Source organism: Symphodus melops (assembly GCF_947650265.1).
Source record: "Symphodus melops genome assembly, chromosome: 14".
Classification (NCBI taxonomy): Eukaryota; Metazoa; Chordata; class Actinopteri; order Labriformes; family Labridae; genus Symphodus; species Symphodus melops.
This window is the reverse complement of record NC_136704.1, coordinates 13251789-13264690: the sequence shown is the minus strand read 5'-3', so window position 1 is coordinate 13264690 and position 12902 is coordinate 13251789. Positions and strand designations below refer to the sequence as shown.

Genomic DNA, 12902 nt, shown 5'->3' with positions numbered 1-12902 from the left:
GCCTCACTCCTTCTCATTCTGCCTCCGCTCTACGAGTCTTTATCACACTGCCTGCGCTCCAGTCAGCCAGTCAGCATGAGAGGAGAGACAGAGAGCTCTCTCCCCTGGGTGGCTGACCCTTATGAGGGGGACAAACTGCACGCTGCTGCTCGCCTGCACAGCTGGACAATTAAAGACGTGTGGGGTGAAAAAGTTCAGCGCGTCTGTACGTTTGTGTATGATGCAGTGAAAGAGGTGTTGATACATTTGCCTGTTTGCAGACGAAAATAGGTACAGATGGATCGATATATGTACAGTATGTGAGCGTATGAAAATGTGTGTGTGTATGTGTGTGTGTGTGTGTGTGTGTGTGTGTGTGTGTGTCCGTGTGCAATCGAGTTAAACAGTCTTGTTTTGAGAGAAATCATGCTGCAGATGGTTGTGGGTGTCCGGCTGTTACTCCTTCTAATGATTTAATGAATTTCACAGCATCCATCCAACTCACATCTCCTCTCTTTGTCTCCTCTTCGCTCTCTTTTCCACTTTCGCCTGATGTTTCAAAAACAACTATTTAGCAAACAGAGTAACGCCACAAAAAAAAACAAAAAAAAAAACGGGTTAAACAGCATTCAGGTGTGAACATCCACTGCTATAATATACGACACTACAAAATTTAAGGCCAAGTCCTGCTGTTGTGTAACAGTTCTGCTGTGCAGTACATGTAAGTCATTTGTGAACACTGAAGAGAAAGGGATGAGATGCTTTGTTTGGTCTCAAAGCATAATAAGTCTGAGCTCCATGCTGTTTATTTGTTTGAGGCTTGCATATTATCATGTTTTTCACTTTGTTTTGACATGATCTTCTGAAAGACCGGTCCAGAGCAGGGGCCCATTGGTTGTATTTCATAATAACTGTTGGCTGGCCCTAACACGTCTACTGTTGGGACGACCCCGGCCCCTCCCCCTCTGTCCACTCCTACTTGGATCAGAACATGTCGGGAGGAATATGTTTTGCGCCAAAATTATCAGTCTGGCCACTTTACTACTTTACTACATTTTTGACATAATAACTCAACTACATGACAGAGCAGGCTGATCCGACTCACAGGTCTGAAAACACAAAATGCTTTTGTTTCCATGAAACGTGTCTCAAGAAGCGCAAGTTACAATGATGCCACTTTCTTAAGTTTTCTTTTGGTCCTTTTGGACCTATAACTTTCTGCGGCTGATTTGTCAAAAGGCATATACTGTACATATAGGTTTTATTTTTACTATTTTACTACCTCTATTAGACATAGCGGAATAGTTTTATATAGAGTCACAAATATCCTCTCTCTTTTTCTTGAGTTTTTATTGCTCATCTCATTTAGGTTGTTGTTTTTTGTTAACTTTCTCCCGGTCAAAATCCCTCAGGGTCAAGCTGGATATCAGACTCTCCTTCCTGTGTTGCTTTATTAGCACCAGTTATTTTTCTTCCTGTTGTTTTACAAATCAATCTATTCACTGTGTGCTCCAATGTCCTGCTGATATTCGAGAGCTGTGCACTCTGTGATCGCTGCATACAAACTCAAGACACAAATAAGCCATGCACTAATTGAATCCTTCAGTCCTCTGCATGCATGAAAACTAATGACGTTGGAAATACTTCTGAGCTGTGAATGCTTTGTATGTCTTATTGATCACTGAAACTGTGCTGATATGCCGCTACTTGTTGTGCATCAATTGTCAACAGAAGCCTCAAGAGGAGTTTAAGATGGAGGTGCATGAGCTTAATTGGTTGTGCAGCTTTGTGGATGCACGTGAGTACAGCTCAGAAAATCCCATTAGGAGGGATATGTATTGATTTGTGATTTATTCTATGCGATCTGGAACGTTACTGACACATCTTTCAATGTCAAAGTGAGCTGCTGCAGAAAAACTAATCTGCTCCCTCCTTACGCTCCTCTCCCTCTTTCACTTGTTTTCTTTCCTCTCCGTCCTTCCACATTAATCTCCGTCTAAAACAACGAATACCTCGACACTCCTCTAATTGCTTCACCGCAGCGTGATTCTACACTGTTCTTCCTCCTCCTAAATCTTCGGAGGATTAAACACCAATCATACGTGCTTAAAAAAAGTGAAAGACTATGACACGAACAGACCGGCTCAAAACTCCCTACAGATGCTCAAAGCAGCAAAAGTTGCAGAATATTTTGCCCACATGAAGATGTCCCGCTTTGGTGAGTCAGATGCATCAAAAAAGACAGATTAAGGTAATTAGAGAAGTTTCTTTTCTCCAATTGAATTTGTTTGCTCATAAGACAGGATCTGTAACATAATACAGAGGAACCCAAGATAAAGAGAGGGGACATTAAATGATGACGTCTATTATTAAAACTGAGACATAGCAATGGCTGTAACTTTAACAACAAACAGTTAAATGTTAATCATTTGCCTGACAAGGATTTACAAAACTGAATGAAGATGTCAGTGCAGGTCGATTGGTCTCACACATTCTGGAACTTGAGGGTATCTCAAAAATAAATGACAACTACCAGCTTTCTTTTCTCATCGTCCTTTGTGTACCAATATATTTGAACGTATAGTCAAACTTTGTTCTCCTGCTCAGAGGAATTTCATGGTGGGTTTTTTGGGTTCTGCTTGTGTGAGAATGGATTTTGTGATCTGCTCAACACTGGGACAACTCAGAGAAGGGAATATTACACATGCTAGTCTGCCAGTGGCCAGCAGGCATGGACAGCTCACTCTGTCAGAGCCAGTTGGCACACAAGTCCTGAGAGTGAGACATAGAGGCTTTGGAAACTGTATAGATGCACACTCCAAAAGCTGCACTAGCAGCATGTGTTGTTTTTCAAAAGTTATAGTCTCTCACACACACACACACACACACAACAGATAAGTCACACACTTGGGACTCATGATTTTGTGTGGCGAAGAGACCGTGTGACTATAATAAAAAACTCTCAGGAAAATGTGAGTTCCTTTGCTTACAAACACTTCATTACTCTGAGGTACTCAGGTAGACAAAAAAGACAGACATTAGAAAAGTTCCCACACTCACACATGCCTCTGGTTTCCCTTTGCCAAAGCTTCTCACGCAACAACACGTCTCAATTATCTTCAAGGCTGCAAAAACTTACAGGCCAATTTGCTCCATTAATTTGCTGTGCTTTTAAAAGCTTAACTTTACACATGAGACTCAAACACTTCAAATTAACAGAGTGGAAAAAAAACCTCCAATCCCCCTGCACCTGTCTGTAGGGTGGTCAAAGAACCGTCTGCAACCTCCAAGGGAGGCAGATGCTCATCATAGTGTTTAAGAGGGGGAAAGATAAAGATGTTTTAGCATTAATTAGCGTCTTGTCAAATAGGGGGAAGCAAACGGAGGCGCACACTGAGATGGTGAGGGCAGAAACTCAGATCTTGCCTGAAGAACCCGTTGATAGTTCTCCTCTCACTGGTCTTGCGATATATCAGCTTATATATTGATGGGTTGAATAATATAAATGTCCCTAAAGCTGAATCTATCAACAGACTGGATAATATTAACGCAGCATCTAACAGACAACATATATATATATATATATCCATGCCTTGGATGTGTCCACAAATTAACACTGGAACCAGAACATTAGTTGGAAACTGAAAGAAGTATGGCACATTCGAGGAGGGCGCGCACACAATGGAAGGATTAAAAGAGATTATGTATGAAATATGGAGTGATAATAATCAAATAAAGACATTACACAAAAGTGTTTGAAAGCCATTAACAAGGTCATGCATCAGTATTTTTGAGCTGCAGCAAAATCATTTAAAATTAAAAACCTGGAAAGTATTATTTTATATATCAATAAAACCAATGTGCATACACTTTTGTAGATCAGCTAGACACCTGCATTTCAGTGGGATGTTTGATTGTTGTTAGAGGTTATTATTGGAGCCCTCCCTGAGGTGTGAATGAGACTGAATACTATTGTTAACAAAGAGCAGGCTAATCAAGAGGAACACACAGCACCAAGCCTTATTTTCTTCTCTATCACATAGAAACTTCTACATACTGCACCAAACCTGACCACGACATTTACCAAACAGGTCTAATCGAAGACAAACCTCACACAACTCCTTCAACACACAGGCCGGCCTTACTAATCCAAACCACACTGACAAACATGGCGGCTGAAACGTAAAGGACAAAGAAGTCTAACACAAAGGAATCAGTGTGTCGTGTTGTGTCACAGCAAGCCACCAGGGAAGCTTTAAAGATGCTCTGTGCTGATTTTGGGACTCCACTTGTGGGATGGAAAAACGTGTGTCCAAGATATTTGATCAATTATGTTGATTAAATAATGGTCAGGGAATCTTTATAGATAGATGCTGTATGCAAATACTGATTCTGAGGACCAGATTTGATTAGAAGGGCATTTGAGTTTAATTGGAAAAGAGTTTTTCACCAACTGCTCCAACTATGCAGGAAAGCAGTCCCTGTTATTAACCTTTAGTTCATCTCTAAAAACAAATATCTGCCTACAAGTGCAGATCATTAATGATTAAAAAATCATTGCGCTCATACCAACTCCGTTTCATTTGTCTCTCCTCTGAAAGACACAGAGTGATGTTCAAATTAATTTCTCGTCAAATCCTGACTGTGTGACAGAAACAACCTCCTGCCTGTCTCGGTGTGCTTGTTTGAAAGTCAGCGGTGAATAAAGATGCCATCCTCAGCTCTTACCTGGAGTGTTGAGCAGTCTGGACATGCGACAGCTGTAGGCGATTTGCTGCTCACAGCTTTCTGCACTGGTGGTGATGGCTGTCATCTGGAACCAAGCACACAGATGTATTTTTTTTAATTAAACCAGTCCATGTATGTGTGTGTGTGTATATATATATATATTTCGATATATATATAAAATATTAACTTAAAACAAACATCTCACAATAAGACACTCAAGCCAGCGTGTCGATGAAGCCTCTCAATGTGTGTGACTGTTACCTGGTCCATGGAGGCGCTGTAGTTCACCTGTAGCAAGGTGCGTCTCTCTCTACTGGAGCCAGTCACTGTGGTTTTTGGGGGGCAGGTTGTTCATCACTGTTGTCCACACTTTGTCCTCTACACACACGTACAAACACACAAAATATACAACCGATAAAAAAATATTTTGTCGTGCTCAAAATATTTAGAAAAAAGGAAATCATTTAAGAGGATGTTTAGAAACACATGCACAGAAAGCACACGATTAGGCTGGCATGGCGGTGAAGTTGCTCAGACTCCAGGGTTTAATCAACACTGTGTGCTGCAAAAGTCGAAACCAGTCGCTCAGATATGAACCTGTTCATTCACAGTCACATCCATGTGTGAGTGTGTGAAAGGATGACAAACAATCTGTACACAACTGTGAGGAGTGAGAGTGCAAGCCGAGGAGTGCAGTGACATTTCATTCAACGTCTCTGCCTGCATTCTCTGACGCGCCACACTATCTAGTTATCCACCATCTGTGTTAAATGAGCATGTGCTTATGTGTTAGAGAAGTGTCTCTTTGTGTCAGGTTTGGAGCACTCTTCTGCAGTAATGGTCCCCTTTAATTCTTGTTTGAGGTGTGTGTGTGTGTGTCTGTGTAATTGTCTTTAGTGGCTGCAATAAATGTGAGATGCGTTGACCATGTTACCATGGAAACTCCAGGTATGGCAAGTTAAGAGTGCTGATGTCTGAGGTTAAGCACAAGGAGGGCTGGAGTTTCCTTCCCTCACAGGTCGCCGAGTCTAGAAAGTGTGTGACACACACACACACACACACACACACACACACACACACACACACACACACACACACACACACACACACACACACACACACACACACACACACACACACACACACACACACACACACACACACACACACACACACACACACACACACACACACACACACACACACACACACACACACACACACACACTTCCAAAAAGAAAGGTTTGCAGAGCCATTCCCTTCCCACCTGCACACACCTGTCATGTTGCAGTTGACTTTAAAGGGGCCGAGTGGTCCGCTGCCATCAGGGTCGTTCCAGTAGGTGTCAGAGGACCTCCCCAAATGTTTATAGGCCTCACGGGATGGCTCATAGACAGCTGAGTGAAAGGTAGCAGGAAAGAGAAACACGGGTGAAAATTATCAGATGGAGGATTTAACAACGTACTAATTTCTCTTACATGTTGGTTTGTTGTTTGTGTTAATGTAGACATGCAGACAGTGAGGGGAGGGGGAAGAGCTTTGTGAGAGTGTGACATGGACTGAAACCTTCTCCATGGCTGCTTCTCGGTTTAACACTGGGTTATAAAGGGAGATGATCCACCATTTCTCTTGTTTATAACTTAAGTCGAAACTTCTTCCTCTGATTTTTTGATTATATGTCTTTTTCTCTTTGATATCCCTCTGCTCATCGTGGAGTTTAGTGATGCAGCTGCTTGCTGACAGGATGTGTTCTATTCAGTGTTCACTGTTGTGAGGAACTGACCCCGCTGAACTCTCTCACACTGATCTTCACAGAAATAAACAGAACTGTTAAAGCATTACTTCGAAGTCAAAGGCTTCAGTCAGAGGCTGTATACATAATGTAAGAAATAAAATATCTTGTTTTTTGAAGATTTCATCACTGTGGTTAGACTTCAGGCCAAGGCCAACACAGGGACTGTGATTCAAATACAACAACAAGCAAGCGCAGAACCGCATGTGGTTCTATACAATAAAGTTTTAAATAGTCAGGACAAACACTTATTACATGTTTCATTTGGTGAAGTCCCCCTTTAAACCAATCATTGGCTCTTCTCATTGAAGTCCTGATTGGATCTCTGTATCTAAAGTGTTCTCGTTTTAAGTTGTCATACTTTTGTGGTTATTTCAGCACGAGAGTGAAGCTTCTAATTCACTCTGAGATGTTGTTTCTTTACTTCAGATTCCTCTCTTGCACTCCAAAGTGCTACAATGCTTCAATGATAAGTGGCTGGATGTCTAACTTCCAAGCTTTGGCTACATCAGTCGTGCCTGAATCATTTTTTTCCCCCAACACTCTGTTCTTTATTATTTTCTTTTTTTACACTCCAGTCTTAATATCTGTTCCTTTATGTTGAATGAACAGAATGTTCATTCTGAAACATTTCACTCTAATCCTATTAAAAAAAGAAAAACCATAATTGATCACAACTTTGGGAAACACTGCGCTAGACGATACCGAAATTAATCCGTTGAACAAACTCCAACTTATCACCTGCTTTTGCTAAGTCAATATCCACACGATAAGAAAGAAAGCTGTTGTCCACCACAGTGTGAATACAGAACTACACACTCAGCAGTAATAGACATCACTGTCTCTCTCATTGAAAATGTAATAGCCCCTCAAGCTGTGAATCCATCAACTGTCTGTGGTTTGATCTGCCTGCAGGGGACGGGTCCCAGGGTACTTGTAAGTTAAGGTTTCACACACACTCCAAAACTAACACAAAAAAAACTTACACTCATGCACAAGTAATGTGATTTAAATATCTGTGTGCTCATTTGAATGAATCTAAGTGATGTTAAGAGGAAAGCCAGCTGGAGGAAAAACAAACAGTGACTCAGAGGAGCTGCAGGCGTTCTTTTACAGACACGCAGGGAGTCAAGCACAGAAATGTTTCATCTCTGGAGGGAGACAGAATAATCAGAAAGACAGCATCTAAGAGGTGCACTTACTCATATGACGATAAAATAGGAAATCTCATATTGTGAACATATGGATGCTGCAGTTATGTGTGATTACTTTTTGTTCTATTCAAAAGCATTTCAGGTTTTGTCAGTTCCAACTTTTACATACGGAGTGCCTCCCATGAAGAACAATGAAAGGTGTTGGATGTGATCAGTAAGCATTCGTGCGAGCTCACTGTTGGTGGGTTTAATAACCCACTCTCTTGCCACATGTTTAGAGGTTTTCTTGGCACTCAAAGAAGCAGACCCGACGCACAGATGGGCAAATGCAGTGTGAGTCTCTAAGGAGAGGGCTCGGGGTGGTTTGTGAAAATCCAGAGATTTCCAACAGTTAAAAAAGCAAATAAGAACGCAAGAAAATCAATATCTGCTATGTTATTTTGGCCAATGGAAAACATACGTGTGCCTCATTGATTGATTGAATTTGATCATTGGAGGCTTTTTTTCTGTTAAACACATGAAACATAAATGTGAGTAATTGGGGCAAATTAAAGCTCCAATAACCAGTTTTCTATAAAACTGCATGCCTGAAACCTCTTCTGGTCAATATGTCTGACAGTGCTTTCCACGTGTTTATAATGTGCACAAAGGTTATCTTTATATCTGTGCTAAGGCTGCAATAGACTACAGGACATTACTTTTTATTTGCTTTGCTTCTATTACAATTGTATTTTTTCTTCTTCATTCTAACTGATAGAACTAAACTAATAAAGAGGTTACAGACGATGACATGCTGTTTCACACACATGGACACAGGGTGGCACACCCTCCAGCAGCGTCACTCGGGGACCCTTAGCGATGCGCAGGGCAAGGAGAGCTCATAATCCGGACGAACGAAGAATGAGCAACTGTTGTCCTGCGTCGCTGATTTCTTTTTAATATTTCCAATATTTCCAGAGCACTCCTTTCAGAAAATTCTCTATATATCTGCCAGCGGAGACCTAGACCCGCTACATATACATAACCTTTATGTGATACAAGAGTCAATGGCCCGTCCAGAGGTAAAACCAGGCCTTGACTGAAATAAGTACAATGCTAGGACATAACTGTGAGTGTAACAGTGTGTGTGTGAGTGAGTGAGTAAAAGTGCATGGATATATGGTAGGTGTGTATTCTACATAATCCGTGGACATGCATCTGTTTACAGTAAACGTGTCATCTGCAGCTGTTATTACAGCACACACAGGCAGCTCAAGGAGAGGAGTGCCTGAGATTCAATCTGAGCCACAAACACTCAGGTCACTCATAAAACACTGTCTCTCAATGACGTCTCCATCATCATGTTGTTATAAACTGTCACACTCTCTAGCATACCTGTTAGCCTCAAGGCCAACGCATCTCAAAGGCTTATTACAGAGGGTGTGTGTGTGTGTGTGTGTGTGTGTGTGTGTGTGTGTGTGTGTGTGTGTGTGTGTGTGTGTGTGTGTGTGTGTGTGTGCATGTAAAAAATCAAAGTGAAATGTGTGCTCCAGCGTGTCTTTGTGCTCTCCACCTTTCAAATTCTCATTTTCTGTCCCCAAAAATTCCCCCGTCATCCCTGCCATCTGCCTCCCATCCTGCATCACTTGCATGCTGTCATTCCAGAGAAGAGGGGAAAAACAGAGAGAAAAATGGAAAAGAAGAACACTACAGCTGTCTGGCAGCAGTTTGTGTGATGAGGATCGCTTTGTGTATGCACACGTGTGTTTGTGTATGCCCTCTTGAGAAATTCAAATTATGGACGTCCCCTGTCAGTCACTTGCTAATTTTCTTTTAACCCAGCATCTGGAGTGAAAAACAAGCAGCTGTAAAAAAAAAAAAAGCTTTTGGCTGCATCTAAAAGCAGACACCCAAAGGATAGAGGGGACATGAGACATGAGAAGTGTCGAGTCGGTTAAAGATGTGGGAAAAAAAGGAGAAGTGAAGGGAAGGGAAGAGAGGGTGATGCCCAAAAAAATGAAGAAAAGAAGTTAAATGCAAAGATTGTGGAGAACAAAGTGGAGAAAAGAAGAACATTAAGAAAGAAGGGACAGTCAATGAAGGGGGAGGATAGAGACCTTCCAACATACAAAAACGTATTAACTCTGCTTCTGCGTCATTGCTATATTTTCTGGACACTTAACTAGTGGAGTATCAACAGCATAATATTTAGATGCAGTGACAAAGCGGTCATATTTCGAGATTCAGAAAGCTGCTATTGTTGATTGCACTCTACCGCTGCAATTGGGAGGGATTACTCGTCTTCGTCTGATGCAGTACATTTTCTCGCAGTACCGAAATACAGTAACTGTAAAGCCAAACCGACTTATTATCCTACGACGTGCACACAACTTCATCGACTGGCACCTGGAAGTCAAGCTGCAGACTCATTTATTGGCAGAAGTCTTCTCTTATAGTGTGTCTGTTTTCAGCGTGGGGTCACTGCTCAACAACTGCTGCCAATGAAAACAGCAGATTGATGCCCTGAAGCCCTGAGATCTGAAGCAGATGGCTACCTGGAAGACTTCATTAAAAACTACCTGAAGCCTTGTTCTGTGTGTAAAAGGACGTGGATTGTTCATGATACTGAGGGGTTTGTGCTAATTGTGGTCCGCTGACAGAAAGTGCTGATGGAATACTGTTAGAGAGCGTTTGGACAGCTTAATGTGCTCGGCCTCTTGGACTCATCCAGCTGTGATCAGAGAGAGAAGCTTGAAGGGTGAGACACAGACTAAACCATCCTTTCAACTCTCTATATTACTCCGTCACCTCTGTGTTGGAATGGGAGAAGAATCCTACATGGATGTTGTGTTGTGTATTAAATGCAGCATATTCTGCACACGTTTAAAGTCCCATGTGCAATTAAGAATGTGGTCAATAACGTCCACGGCCCTCATGTGAGGTCACAAAACCATAAAACAATGATGAAACAAAAAAATGGGCGGGAGAAAAAACAACAACAGGCAACTGCACACATGGCTTTGCCTCTGCAAATCATATCGTCTGGAGTGCAGTTCATGTTTAAAAGGAGCTCTTTGTTTATAGCTTTCACTTTGTCATAGCTTGGGCTCACTTATAAACTTGCTTTAAATTTCCTAGTTTAGCCCCTTGTATACAGTATGTACTTTTTTGCACCTGTCTTTCATCCGTCGGCCTGCCTGCCTCTGACTTCTTGAAGGGGTATATACATTCAACAGTTCCTCTCCTCCCAGCCACTATTGATCCAACCTCAGCTTAGCAAAATCAATGAACAATTGGGGCATACTAGAGGCTGAGAGGGAATGAGAGAAGAATGAAGGAAAGAAAGCAGAACAAACAAAGGGGGTTGGTCTGAGGGAAAGAAAATAACTGTAACTTTGATTTTATAACTTGAAGTGTACATCAAACATGGGCTTTCAGGGGGATTCACTTCACAGAAATGAGAAGAAAACGACAATGGGCAACATAATGAAATAATCAGGTTGTGTGTATACATTTGCGTAGGTGTGTGTGAGGAGCTATGACTCACATTGACCAGCCTGTGGGAATGGTTTTGTGTGATGAGGGAAATTGTTCTCTAATAGTCACAGCTTGGACTATCTCTCACGGTTACAGTAATTTCATACTGCTGCCCACACACAGCCAGCACACACACAGATACACACAAAGTCACACATGCCCACTTAGTTACAGACCATCTCCCAAAAGACAGACGGCACTGTCTGCTACTATTAACCTGGTGTCTTCTTAATGTAGACGGATTGTTGCTTCAGCATGTGTAAAGGTCTCTATGGGTGTGTGTGTGTGTGTGTGTGTGTGTGTGTGTGTGTGTTTGTGTGTGGCTTTGGTGGTCTAGATGTGTCAGTACTGTTGTTAAGTGAGTAACTTTCTCTGCTCTGGCTACTGGGACATTGTTTTTTTTTAGTGCGATAAATGATGTATAACTTCACTGCCACACACTTGTCAAAAGTTATTCATATTGGTTGCTATTTCTGGACAATGTCCCATTCTACCTCCATAATCACAACATCTGCTGCGTCTCCTGGCACTTGACAGGAATTTGATGGGATGTCACTGAGTGCAAATGGAAGTGAAGGGTGTTGGGTTGACACTTACCGAGAGATAGGTTCCTCCTGTGGTGAGGCTGAGAGGTGAAGTGGAGCTCACAGCAGACACCTCATCGCCAACACGGCAAAGTTCTCCTGAGCAACCAAACTCATCATGTGCCACTGGCCGTCGTTAATGGTTTAACCTTAAGGGGGGATGCAAAGATTGATTCAGTAAACACGTACACTAAAGTGTACTTTTTCAGCATCAACATTTTAGTGTATATCATAGAGACGTTCCAAAAGCTAATTAACTGATTCAAGTTGGAAAAATACCAATTAGATCCAATGGTGAAGCTAAAATACTATTTATGGGATAAAAGTTTATTCATCTTGTTTTTAAACACTTGTTCATGGCACCCCTGGGTTTCTCCTTATCCACGTCTGCCCTGACGCAACAAACTGGAGAATGTGGCAACACTATTTTTACCACTTTCCTGCCCTATACAGCTGACTCAAAGCCCCTGAACTTCAACTCCATTAACTCACAGAGAACCCGATTTGCGTCAGAGAACCAGAGTGCAGGCGTGTGTGCTCTCTTAGGACGCTTGCAGGCTTTGCAATGCAATATTAAATAATAAATCTGTAAAGTGTTGCCTTGTCCGCATTATGTCGATGTTGGTGGGTGACCGTGGGTTTCTGAATGCAGGTTTTGTACTCTATTTGACGCTCTCTTCCCTTGTAGCTTTGCTCCATTAAATATGAATGATGTTTTAGAAGAGGACATTACTACAGGAGCCGAGAGAGAAGCAGAGTCACTCTCATCACCCTCTTGTCTATACATCACCTCATACTGACTTCAATCTCTCCCCTCCCTGCTACCTCTCTGTCCTTAAATCTTTGCCATCTCTTCTTGTCCTGGGTTTATCTATTTCTGCATTTCACATTCCCATTTTATCTCCCTGTCTTTATATTTTTCTCTTCTTGTGGCCATCAGCAGCATGTCCATCTTTTGAAAACTCAACTGCTTCACTGACTGCAATACATCGATAGGGAGGATCCAGCAGTGAAGTTCAAGGTACGGTCATTTGCAAATCAGTCGTAAAAAAGGGCATCAACTCGTGCACCTGCGCTTTCTCATCAATGCACATGAACCTCGGCATGTGACATCTGTCAAAACATCTTACTGTGAGTGTATGTTAGCTT

At 41.9% G+C, this 12902-nt stretch overlaps 1 long non-coding RNA gene across 1 annotated transcript; it reads right to left on the bottom strand.

The window, feature by feature from the left end:
• Window positions 1–4657: 4657 nt before the first annotated feature.
• On the bottom strand, window positions 4658–6098 carry LOC306834667. Its single transcript, XR_013780521.1, has 3 exons — window positions 5985–6098; window positions 4969–5085; window positions 4658–4792 (listed from the first exon to the last, which is right to left on the bottom strand). It is a non-coding gene; the product is annotated as an uncharacterized lncRNA (long non-coding RNA).
• Between the last annotated feature and the right edge of the window lie 6804 nt (window positions 6099–12902).